The sequence below is a fragment of the Schistocerca cancellata genome, chromosome 3, assembly GCF_023864275.1.
Source record: "Schistocerca cancellata isolate TAMUIC-IGC-003103 chromosome 3, iqSchCanc2.1, whole genome shotgun sequence".
Lineage (NCBI taxonomy): Eukaryota > Metazoa > Arthropoda > Insecta > Orthoptera > Acrididae > Schistocerca > Schistocerca cancellata.
Window position 1 is genome coordinate 28,661,844 of NC_064628.1, and position 13,972 is coordinate 28,675,815.

A 13,972-nucleotide genomic window follows, 5' to 3' on the forward strand; every position below is an offset into this window, starting at 1 on the left:
TTGGCACGACAGAAGGAGCACTCTCGTGGTTATCTCACGCACCCTGACAGCAAAATTGCGCATCAGTATGGTATTCAACCTGTTGCGCTGCCATTCATGAACCACTTTCCAGGGGGCGTTTTCCAACAGGATAACGCTTGCCGGCCTACCTACAGAGTGGCTCCATGTTGCTTTGACCTGCTCTATCTCCAGATCTGTCTCGAATGGAGCAGTTATGGGACATTATGCGGCGACACCTCCAATATCATCCACAACCAGCGTTAACCATTTCTGTATTGACCGATGGAGTACAGCAGTCATGAAACTCCAACCCACAAACTTACATCCGGCATCTACCCAAAATAATGCGCGCACGTTTTCATGATTGCATTCAACATTGTGGTGGTTACATAGGTTGTTAAGGTACCAGCATTTCGCATTTTCAGTGGCTTATAACACTTTTATACTAACCTGTGGTCTTGCATTGTTAATAACTTCAGTGTGTTACTTAGAGAAATGTATTCCCCATATTTCATCACTCCGTATTAATTATCTTTTGGTGTTGCGATTTTTTTTCGTCGGTCTACATGAATTCATAGATTATAGAAATTGCTCATACGTAGTTGGCACTCTTTTTTCCAAATACTTAGCCATATACTTTAGTTTGTGTGACTGCAACAAGTAAATGAGCTATGTTCCGCTGAAACGTGTGTCTGAATGAGTATGTTTCTTTCTTTCATTTCGTTTTTTGTTATTCGTATGAAATCTTAATGCATTATTTGAAATACGGAGTCTTGAAACGTACTTGTAAGTAGCTGTGCTAAGTGATTTATGCAATCTACAACATTTCTGCCGCGATTTGTAATGTTTAAACAAGCTGCGTAATTGTTTTGGAGGGGCTGATTTGTAAGCAAAGAAGGAAGAAGGATTATAGCTTTACGTAGCGTCGACGGCGAAGCGATTAGAGACGGGGCGCTTTCGGGGAGAGATAGGGAAAGGAATCGTCTTACCACTAGGAAATGAACCTTCCCGGAAGACTAATGTAGGGGAACAATGGAAAACCTAAATCTGGCAGACAAGGATTTGAACCGACGTACTTCCGAATGCGAGTCCAATGTATTACCACCTCAGTGGTTGATTATTTGGTGCGCCTTTACTGTGTTACGTGTTGCGTGACGGTGACAGTATACTACACAATTTCAACTAATAACGAAAAATAGACAAACTGTTGTTACTGTATTACGATTCCAACACACAGGTCGCGACAAAAGCTCTTGATAACTCAATACTAGAGCAGTTTAAGCTAACATTTTCATGGACACTGTTTTTCGCTGCAAGAAATACAGACGAACCGCAAAGGCACGTGAATGATTTCGTTTTGTTGATGAAATCCGAATAAGAGGTTTCGATGTACACTCCTGGAAATGGAAAAAAGAACACATTGACACCGGTGTGTCAGACCCACCATACTTGCTCCGGACACTGCGAGAGGGCTGTACAAGCAATGATCACACGCACGGCACAGTGGACACACCAGGAACCACGGTGTTGGCCGTCGAAAGGCGCTAGCTGCGCAGCATTTGTGCACCGCCGCCGTCAGTGTCAGCCAGTTTGCCGTGGCATACGGAGCTCCATCGCAGTCTTTAACACTGGTAGCATGCCGCGACAGCGTGAACGTGAACCGTATGTGCAGTTGACGGACTTTGAGCGAGGGCGTATAGTGGGCATGCGGGAGGCCGGGTGGACGTACCGCCGAATTGCTCAACACGTGGGGCGTGAGGTCTCCACAGTACATCGATGTTGTCGCCAGTGGTCGGCGGAAGGTGCACGTGCCCGTCGACCTGGGACCGGACCGCAGCGACGCACGGATGCACGCCAAGGCCGTAGGATCCTACGCAGTACCGTAGGGGACCGCACCGCCACTTCCCAGCAAATTAGGGACACTGTTGCTCCTGGGGTATCGGCGAGGACCATTCGCAACCGTCTCCATGAAGCTGGGCTACGGTCCTGCACACCGTTAGGCCGTCTTCCGCTCACGCCCCAACATCGTGCGACCCGTCTACAGTGGTGTCGCGACAGGCGTGAATGGAGGGACGAATGGAGACGTGTCGTCTTCAGCGATGAGAGTCGCTTCTGCCTTGATGCCAATGATGGTCGTATGCGTGTTTGGTGCCGTGCAGGTGAGCGCCACAATCAGGACTGCATACGACCGAGGCACACAGGGCCAACACCCGGCATCATGGTGTGGGGAGCGATCTCCTACACTGGCCGTACACCACTGGTGATCGTCGAGGGGACACTGAATAGTGCACGGTACATCCAAACCGTCATCGAACCCATCGTTCTACCATTCCTAGACCGGCAAGGGAACTTGCTGTTCCAACAGGACAATGCACGTCCGCATGTATCCCGTGCCACCCAACGTGCTCTAGAAGGTGTAAGTCAACTACCCTGGCCAGCAAGATCTCCGGATCTGTCCCCCATTGAGCATGTTTGGGACTGGATGAAGCGTCGTCTCACGCAGTCTGCACGTCCAGCACGAACGCTGGTCCAACTGAGGCGCCAGGTGGAAATGGCATGGCAAGCCGTTCCACAGGACTACATCCAGCATCTCTACGATCGTCTCCATGGGAGAATAGCAGCCTGCATTGCTGCGAAAGGTGGATATACACTGTACTAGTGCCGACATTGTGCATGCTCTGTTGCCTGTGTCTATGTGCCTGTGGTTCTGTCAGTGTGATCATGTGATGTATCTGACCCCAGGAATGTGTCAATAAAGTTTCCCCTTCCTGGGACAATGAATTCACGGTGTTCTTATTTCAATTTCCAGGAGTGTAGTATATCGGTATTTGTGGCAACTCCTGTTATCAAAATCACCTACGATTGTCACAAAGACTGAACAGGCGACTCTTCTAATGCAATTCAAAGCCCTTCATCATTGTGCCTCTCGCTGGTTCTCTCTCTCTCTCTCTCTCTCTCTCTCTCTCTCTCTTTCCGTCCCAGTTCCCAGATCGACAGACAATGCTCGTTTCGCTGTTGCAACATTATCTTTGAGGTCCATTATGTACATCTACACCCAGTGCATTTTATTGGGAAAGTGTTGTCTGTAGCGACTCAATCATTTTATTCGTGATTGACTGAAAGACTACCAAACGGACCAGCTTCAGTTCACAATGACAGCAGTCACTGTACTCGAAAGTTTCACCAAATACAGCACGGATTCTCGCAGTTCTGTTCTCTTTAAGGTCTTCTCTGAGTATGGGTGAGCGTTTTGCAGCCATAGGTAGTACTAACAGAAGGTACCACTAAAGCATTAATTTCAATTACAGTTCGGGAATATTTTTACCAAATTATTAGTTTCATAGTTCTGTTACGTTCTTTTTACGTTAGAAGCTTCTTCTCCTTAAAATTTTATAGTGTGTCAAATTATTTACGAACGACAAACGTGGCATTATCGAAAGGAGACAAGTTGCAGCTTAACCTCAGGTCATTTCCTGTAATTAATTTAAAAGAATGTGGACTAAAATTATGTCAGGAATATCTTTTCAATAAAGCACAGCCCAGCTTATACTTAACTGATGAGGACAGTTTAAATAAGAACCTGAAATCTAAATACTCTGGTTAAGATTTTAGGTATGCTCTTGTAAGGTTCTGGTATTGCTTATGCCGTTATTGGCAATTTTTGAAGCATGTACCGTCAGAAAAACATCCGAGCGCCTTCCTTTTCCTTTTCCTTTTTGAAACAAGAAATATCGCGCTCAACCTTAGAGTAATTCATGTTGTGAGTTAACATAAAATGAAAAATGATCAGGTGTGACACGGTGACCAGCGTCTCTACAAATACTGAGAAATCACGGATGTAGACCATGGCCTTACTAACTTTGCGTATCTCGCTTTGCACAGTTGGTATGCTTCCTCAATAATTTCACCTTAAACCTGTTGGCGGTCCTTGAGCGTACATGCAATTCATGGACACAGCTTGACTTCTCTATGAGCAGTTTTCTCGCACACTGCAAAAACTGTTGTGTAAGGCATTCGCTTACGGTCTCGACAATGCCCCAGATCAAATTACCGCACGTAGACGCTACTCATTTCTCTCGACTGAACTAAGATACAGATCAAAGAATATTAAAATGACAGCCCTTGTACCCTTACAATATGCATCAGAAGCACGATAATTTCTTTTGTGGTTAAACACATCTATACGTCAGAGTCAGACAGCTCTCAGGACACATGGTCCGACATCAAAGCAACTTCGTACATGCACACTTCTTGATTGCCTCGTCTATAATTTAGTTGTAACAGGTGGCAAGGAAGTGGAACAGGGAATTGTATCTATGCTTTATAGATCTAGAAAAGGCATATGACCGGTTTCCTAGGAGGAAGTTATTGTCTGTTCTACAAGATTATGGAATAGGAGGCAAACTTTTGCAAGCAATTAAAGGTCTTTACATGGATAGTCAGGCAGCAGTTAGAGTTGACGGTAAATTGAGTTCATGGTTCAGAGTAGTTTCAGGGGTAAGACAAGGCTGCAACCTGTCTCCACTGTTGTTCATATTATTTATGGATCATATGTTGAAAACAATAGACTGACTGGGTGAGATTAAGATATGTGAACACAAAGTAAGCAGTCTTGTATATGCAGATGACTTAGATGTGATGTCAGATTCGACTGAAAGTTTGCAAAGTAATGTTTCAGAGCTAGATCAGAAATGTAAGGACTATGGTATGAAGATTAGCATCTCCAAAACGAAAGTAATGTCAGTCGGAAAGAGATATAAACGGATTGAGTGCCAAATAGGAGGAACAAAGAACAGGTGGACGGTTTCAAATACTTAGGATGCATATTCTCACAGGATGGCAACATAGTGAAAGAACTGGAAGCGAGGTGTAGCAAAACTAATGCAGTGAGCGCTCAGCTACGATCTACTCTCTTCTGCAAGAAGGAAGTCAGTACCAAGACTAAGTTATCTGTGCAGCGTTCAATCTTTCGACCAACGTTGTTGTATGGGAGCGAAAGCTGGGTGGATTCAGGTTACCTTATCAACAAGGTTGAGGTTATGGATATGAAAGTAGCTAGGATAATTGCAGGTACTAGTAGATGGGAACAATGGCAGGAGGGTGTCCACAATGAGGAAATCAAAGAAAAACTGGGAATGAACTCTATAGATGTAGCAGCCAGGGCGAACAGGCTTAGATGGTGGGGTCATGTTACACGCATGGGAGAAGCAAAGTTACCCAAGAGACTCATGGATTCAGCAGTTGAGGGTAGGAGGAGTCGGGGCAGACCGAGGAGAAGGTACCTGGATTCGGTTAAGAATGATTTTGAAGTAATAAATTTAACATCAGAAGAGGCACCAATGTTAGCACTGAATAGGGGATCATGGAGGAACTGTATAAGGGGGGCTATGCTCCAGACTGAACGCTGAAAGGCATAAGGCATAATCAGTCTTAAATGATGATGATGATGATGATGATGATGAGGTGACAAGCAGAACGGTGAGTTATCAGTCGAGCCGTTTAGCATACCCCTAAGATGCTGTAAGTCGTTCCTTCATGACGTAGAGGGGGGGGGGGAGAGGAGAGGCGGGGAGTGGAGGGAAGCTCTCTTTAAGTTTATGCTGGTTTAAAAGAAACAATGTTGAGCAACTTATTATGTCCTACCGAATGAAAACTACTAAGGGTGGCCCAATCCCGCATGAAAGTATGGGTACCACCACCACTCTGTCACACTTGTGGTATATCTGTCATGTCTGTCTGTGGCTGCTTTTGTAGTTACATGCGAAAATCGTCTGCTGTAATGTCGCGTTTTAAATTATGTTGCGATAGCAATAAAGTTATGGGAGTTTTAAACTTTGCTTGAAGTGAAACGACTCACTAACCGTCGCCATAGCCTCAGCTTTCCAGTGTCTCTCCCCCACTTTCCAAATCTTTATGGACTAGCTCTCCTCGAAAAATGATATCGCGGAGAAGTGGCTTCCTTCCCCACAGTCTAGGGCTCGTTACCGGAACGAACATGTCATGTATTTTAAAACTTCCTCATACACAGTTTCAATTTCAACACTCTTGTAAACTTAGCCATCCAGGTATCTTTAATGTACCAGATACCGTCTTGGGTGCATCTCTTACGCATTTTAAAGATACATGCTGTTGCTCAGGGCCTCCTACATAATTGTATCAAAATACAAAATTAATTTTAACAACTAAAGAGAAATTAGTGGTCAGATTTCAGTTAATTTGATAATTGTAACAGCAGTATAATGTAGGTACCTCCTCATTGCTTTTGAAATTTATAACATGGGTGTTATGCTACCAGGAAAATATTTGATATCAGAAAAATTAATGATAGTGATTAGTCGAAATGAAGTTTTGCGGCATAGTCAGAACAATAAAAACGCTAGTAGATTTACGCCATTAGCAGAAACCTGTCCGTAAATTAAATTTCCAAAACACAATTCAACTTTCCAAGATGAACTTGGTTATATTATTGGTACAATGGGTGAACATGTACACTGACAAAAAGGTGAAGCACTAAGGACACATGGTCAGACATCAAAGTAACTTCGTACGTGTACACTTCTTAGCTTCGTCAGTAATTGAGTTTCAACAGGTGACAGGCGGACTAGTTTGAGGTGTCAGTTGAGCTGTGTAGCATACCCGTAAGATGCTATACGTCGATGCCCAATGACCTACGGGGGAAGTGGTGTGGGGTAATTCCCTGTAAGTTCATCCAGATTTAAGAGGAACAATGTTGAGCAACAGATAATGTGACAAACTGCCTATTGGCTTCTGTCTCGGGTTCTTCGGCCGACGTTCATCTAATGATTTTTCTTGGCCTCTCTGCTCCAGCCACACGTGGGAAAGATCGACACATACATTAAGGACTCAGGACATTTCATTGAGAAGCTGAAGAAACTGAAACTTGCGCCAAACGACATCCTGGTCAGTTTTGATGTTGTTTCGTTATTTACGAAAGTGCCACTCAGCGACGCTCTGGAGCACGTCGGTTCCATGTTCCCGCAAGACATCAAAAAGCTCTTCCATGCATGTCTCACCACGAGCTGTTTCACGTGGAATGGCGATTTCTACGAACAGCTGGAAGGCGTCGCCATGGGTAGTCCTCTCAGTCCAGTGGTGGCCAACTTCTTCATGGAACAATTCGAAGCACAGGCACTGGACTCGGCGACTTGCAAACCTAAGGTGTGGTAGAGGTACGTCGATGATACTTTCGTGGTGTGGAGCCATGGTGAAGAACAGCTCGGTGAATTCCTGAGAGACTTGAACAGCCTCCATGCCAACATAACATTTACCATGGAAGTAGAAAAGGACAAGAAACTGCCATTTCTAGATGTGCTGGTCACAAGGGACGGCGAAAACCTGGGACACAGCGTGTATCGAAAACCGACACACACGGATCGATACCTGCACAAACTGTCAAACCACCACCCGAGCCAGAAAAGAGGCATGATTAGTACGCTCGTAACGAGAGCAGGACGAATATGTGAGCCGCAACACCTCAAACGAGAAATGCAACACCTGGAAACTGTCCTGGGGAGCAATGGGTACTCCACAAATTATATTAGAAGTGTAACAGATCCAAACACTCGGCGAAGTAAGGAACCAGAAAAAGAAATGCCGGGTACGGCCTTTCTGCCATACATTTCCAGAGTGACGGACAGAATCGGCCGTATATTGCGCAAAAATGGCGTAAAGGCGATTTTCAAACCGACAAGGAAGATCAAAGAGTGTCTTAGATCGGCGAAGGAGAAAAGAGACCCACTTGCAATGTCGGGAATATACCGTATACCTTGCACATGCGGAAAAGTTTATGTCGGAATGACTGGACGATCCATTAACACCAGGATCAAAGAGCATAAGCGACAATGCAGATTGGGGCAGGTGGAGAAATCGGCCGTGGCAGAGCACGTACTGAATAAGACCGACCACGTAATAAAATTCGCCGACACGGAAGTTCTGGCTGTAGAGAAGCACTATCACACGCGCTTGTTCAGAGAAGCTGTAGAAATCCAAAAACACGCGAACAGTTTCAACAAGAAGGAGGAAAGCCTTAAGGTAAACGGATCCTGGCTTCCCGTACTGCAGCGAACGACCGTCGCAGGTAGCAAGAGGAGAACCGCACCGGAAATGACCGTGGAGAAGCCCTCGGACGTTGGCGCGCCAGGTACATATAGTCTGCGGCCGCGAGCTCGCCTCCAGTTCCCCACCGGCAATGGAGGGTGAAGCTTTGACAATGCCAGCCACTCGTGCTGGCGAAACGTCAGAAAAATCATTAGATGAACGTCGGCCGAAGAACCCGAGACAGAAGCCAATAGGCAGTTTGTCAACAAGTGGCCACGAAAGCCTTAACAATTTTGTAACAGATAATGTCTTACAAAATAAAAACTACTAAGGGTGACGAAATTGCGCATGAAAGTGTAGATATCACATCCCACGCGGATATACTAATGAAGGGGCTCATGTAACTACAAAAGAAAACGCCCAGTCGCTATATCAATTTGAAATTTATTTTGCGGATTAAAACTGTGTGTCGGACCAAGACTCGAAATCAGGACCTTTGCCTTCCGTGAGCATGGGCTCCATCGACTGTGCTATTCCCCTGCCACCCCACCCTTTCAGCCGTAGTTCCTCTAGTACCTCGTCTCCTATCTTCCAAACTTCATGAAAGCTCTCCTAGCCTTTCTTCCAGGAGTGCTAGCCTTGCTATTTCACAGGATAGCTTCAGTGAAGATTGGAAGCTAAGAGATGAGGTACTGGAGAAAGTAACGCTGTGAGGAGGTCGCGAGTCATGCTCGGGTAGCTCCGTCGGTAGAGAACTTTCTTGCGAAAGGCAACGGTCCCGAGTTCGAGTCTCCGGTCGCCATACAGTTTTAATCTGCCAGAAGTTTCACATCTGCGCACACTCTGCTGCAGAGTGAAAGTCTCATTCTGGAAACATCCCGCAGGCTTTGTCTAAGCTCTTTCCATGCAACATCGTTTCTTCCATCTTTTTCTTCTACACACATAATAAAGTATTTGCGTCACCTCGGTTCCGAGAGTTCCAAATCCTGTACAAAAACGTGGAATAGAGATCAACATAAACATCATTTCTGTACAGAAAAATGTAATAGAGATCAACATAAACGTGATTTCCCCCCCTTTCAGCTGATCATGAAAACCAAACATTGCATATTGTTCCACCATACAACGAGACCTCCAGAGGTGGTGGTCCAGATTGCTGCACCGGGATCTCTAATACCCAGCAGCACGTCCTCTTGCATTGATACATGCCTGTATTCGTCGTGGCATACTATCCGCAAGTTCATCAGGGCACTGTTTGTCCAGATTGTCCCACGCCTCAACGGCGATTCGGCGTGGATCCTTCAGAGTGGTTGGTGAGCTACGTCCTCCATAAACAGGCCTTTTCAGTCTATGCCTGCCATGTTCGATAAGGTTTATACCTGGAGAATATGCTGGGCACTTTAGTCGAGCGATGTCGTTATCCTGAAGGAAGTCATTCACAAAATGGGCACGATGGGGGAGCGAATTGTCGTCCAAGAAGACGAATGCCTCGCCAATATGGTTGCACTGTCGGTCGGAGGATGGCATTCACGTATCGTACAGCCGTTACGATGCCTTCCATGACCACCAGCGGCGTACGTAGGCTCCAAATAATTGGACCCCAAAACACCAGGAAACATCCACCTTGCTGCACTCGCTGGACAATGTGTCTAAGGTGTTCAGCCTGACCGGATTGCCTTTAAACACGTCTCCGACGATTATCTGGTTGAAGGCATATGCGACACTCATAGCTGAAGAGAACGAGATGCGCAATCCTGAGCGGTCCATTGGGCAACTTCTTGGGCCCATCTGTACCGCGCTGCAAGGTGTCATGGTTGCAAAGATGGATCTCGCCATGGACGTCGGGAGTGAAGTTGCACATAATGCAGCCTATTGCGCACAGTTTGAGTCGTAAAGCGAAGTCCTGTGGCTGCACGAAAAGCATTACTCAACATGATGGCGTTGCTGTCAGGGTCCCTCCAAACCATAGTCCTTAGGTAGCGGTCATCCATTGCAGTAGTAGCCCTTGGGCGGCCTCAGCGACGCATGTCATCGACAGTTCCTGTTGCTCTATATCTCCTCCATGTTCGAACAACATCCCTTCGGTTCACTCCGAGACCCCTGGACACTTCCCTTGTTGAGAGCCCTTCCTGGCACACAGTAACATTGCGGACACGATAGAACCGCGGTATTGACCGTCTAGGCATGGTTTAACTACAAACAGCAGTAGCCGCCCGTGTACCTCCTTTCTTGTGAAATGTCTGCAACTGATCGGCTGTCGGACGCTCTCCGGCTAATACACTCCTGGAAATTGAAATAAGAACACCGTGAATTCATTGTCCCAGGAAGGGGAAACTTTATTGACACATTCCTGGGGTCAGATACATCACATGATCACACTGACAGAACCACAGGCACATAGACACAGGCAACAGAGCATGCACAACGTCGGCACTAGTACAGTGTATATCCACCTTTCGCAGCAATGCAGGCTGCTATTCTCCCATGGAGACGATCGTAGAGATGCTGGATGTAGTCCTGTGGAACGGCTTGCCATGCCATTTCCACCTGGCGCCTCAGTTGGACCAGCGTTCGTGCTGGACGTGCAGACCGCGTGAGACGACGCTTCATCCAGTCCCAAACATGCTCAATGTGGGACAGATCCGGAGATCTTGCTGGCCAGGGTAGTTGACTTACCCCTTCTAGAGCACGTTGGGTGGCACGGGATACATGCGGACGTGCATTGTCCTGTTGGAACAGCAAGTTCCCTTGCCGGTCTAGGAATGGTTGAACGATGGGTTCGATGACGGTTTGGATGTACCGTGCACTATTCAGTGTCCCCTCGACGATCACCAGTGGTGTACGGCCAGTGTAGGAGATCGCTCCCCACACCATGATGCCGGGTGTTGGCCCTGTGTGCCTCGGTCGTATGCAGTCCTGATTGTGGCGCTCACCTGCACGGCGCCAAACACGCATACGACCATCATTGGCATCAAGGCAGAAGCGACTCTCATCGCTGAAGACGACACGTCTCCATTCGTCCCTCCATTCACGCCTGTCGCGACACCACTGGAGGCGGGCTGCACGATGTTGGGGCGTGAGCGGAAGACGGCCTAACGGTGTGCGGGACCGTAGCCCAGCTTCATGGAGACGGTTGCGAATGGTCCTCGCCGATACCCCAGGAGCAACAGTGTCCCTAATTTGCTGGGAAGTGGCGGTGCGGTCCCCTACGGCACTGCGTAGAATCCTACGGTCTTGGCGTGCATCCGTGCGTTGCTGCGGTCCGGTCCCAGGTCGACGGGCACGTGCACCTTCCGCCGACCACTGGTGACAACATCGATGTACTGTGGAGACCTCACGCCCCACGTGTTGAGCAATTCGGCGGTACGTCCACCCGGCCTCCCGCATGCCCACTATACGCCCTCGCTCAAAGTCCGTCAACTGCACATACGGTTCACGTCCACGCTGTCGCGGCATGCTACCAGTGTTAAAGACTGCGATGGAGCTCCGTATGCCACGGCAAACTGGCTGACACTGACGGCGGCGCTGCACAAATGCTGCGCAGCTAGCGCCATTCGACGGCCAACACCGCGGTTCCTGGTGTGTCCGCTGTGCCGTGCGTGTGATCATTGCTTGTACAGCCCTCTCGCAGTGTCCGGAGCAAGTATGGTGGGTCTGACACACCGGTGTCAATGTGTTCTTTTTTCCATTTCCAGGAGTGTAGGTGGTTACATCTTTGGGCTGGCTTAGTAACATCCTTGAACAGTCAAAGGGCCTGGATCTGTGATACAATATCCACAGTCAACGCTTAGCTTCAGGAGTTCTGGGAAGCGGGGTGATGCAAAACTTTTTTGTGTGTGTGTGCATTTTTTTCAGTTCCAGAGGGCAGATTCTTTGAAGCTTGGAAGGTAGGAAATGAGGTACTGGAGGAAGGGAAGCCTTGATGATTGGGCGTGAGTCTTGTGTGGGTAGCACAGTCGGTAGAACATTTGCCCATGAAAGACAAAATCCTGAGTTCGAGTCTTTTTCTGGGACCCAGTTTTAAACTCCCAGGAACTTTCATGTCAGTGCACACTCCACTGCATGCTGAAAATGTCATTCTGACGATAAAAATTTGATTTATAGTCATAAGACATCCAATAATGTGATTTACCCGTTGAATCTAGAATATAAACAATTTAAAGAAGGAGAAATATTTGTAACCATGAACTAAAGACTTGAAAGAATAACATGTGACTGTATCACCCCTACAGCCACTTACTTCTAGAATGGTTAGTGATTTGAAGGAGAAACTACAAAAAAGCAAGAACAAACACCAATAGATTTAAGTTAGTGCATGATGGGTGCAGCTAACTGGCTGTGAATGTTAAAACTGCTTAATTAAACTCTGATGGAAATTTAGCTAGCTTTGCATCCCCCTCAGATTGGTGACTACACCATCGGCTCATGCTTACCACTCTCAGACGGAGTGAGATCAGAAGATGGCTGCAGGAGATGCCGTAATTTCTGAGTCGAGTTCTACCTCTGTACTCTTCTTTAAGAGACATCTCTCTCTGTGGCTGCCCCTGAAGCTAGTGTACACATTAACCTCATGGCTCCAAGTGTGTGCTGACTGCACACCCTGAAACATAGCTATGCCTGACACTGTAGAAATTTTGCCAGTCATTTCTAGCTGATCTTGCAAGTTCCAACCAATAATAATTTCCTAAAAGTGTTTAACAAATGCCTACTCTCGTGAATTTTTTCATGATTAACCAATAATGGTATTGCACGAGAAGGAAGATAGAAAGTTAGTCCTACTACATTACAGCTGCCAGCCCTATGCAGCCAAAGGATTTGCGTGCAGAAATGCACGGGAAACAATTATGGTGAGCCAATCATAGTCCTTCTTACTCAAATCTAAACACATTCCTTTGTGGCATGGCCACAAACAATGGCTGGACCCATGATTGAATTAAGAATGACTGAATATCAAAAGGTGGCGGTGAAGATGGAATTGGCGTGCAATCAGTAACACCCTCTGTCAGGGACTGGCGTCCTATTGCTGTAGAGTTCTCCGTTGCCTGTTACATTTTCTTCCCACACCGACACAGCTTCTGATTGGTCTCCGTTACTCTACGTGCTGGTGGCCCTTCTAAATTACTCTCACGACATTCTGTACCCTGAGATAGCTGCGAAATGAGCTGCACGACTTCCATTACAAGTTCATGGTTTTCGGACGTTCCTTATCAGTTGTACTCACCATATCTCGTTGAATCTGGTGTACTGCACCAGGATTCTGCGTTTTTCTAACACAATATTTCAACGTCGTACCTCGGCGTCCCCATCAACTATTAAGTGCATCGTTTTACCGATCCCCCCCGACTCAGAAGATATAGTTGCTGTACAGTTCAAAGAAAACTTGAATCTCATTTAAAATAGGTACCTCATTCATGTAACTACAGTAGGTGGTGATTTTAATATATCTTCTATATGCTGGAAATATTATACGTTCAAAGACAGCTACAGGCCTAAAACGTACTGAATAATTTCTCCGAAAATTATTTTGAACAGGTTCGTGAGAACACTCGAAGCGTAAATGGTTGCGAAAGCATACTTGACCTCTTAGCAAAAAATAATCGTGGACTAATAGGGAGCATCGTGACGAATACAGGGAATAGCGGCCACAAGGCTGTTGCTGATAGGCTGAATACCGTAACATCCACAACCATCGAGAAGAAACGCAGAGTACATGTATTTAAAAAAGGTGATAAAAATGCTCTTAACGCCTTTTTACGAGACAATCTTCCCCTTCTTATCTGATCATGATTTCAGGGAGATAGTATTGACGGCAGCTGAGAGGTATATACCACATAAATTAATAAGTGATGGTACTGATCCCCCGTGTTACACAAAACGGGTCACATCGCCGTTGCAGAAGCAACGAAAAAAGCAT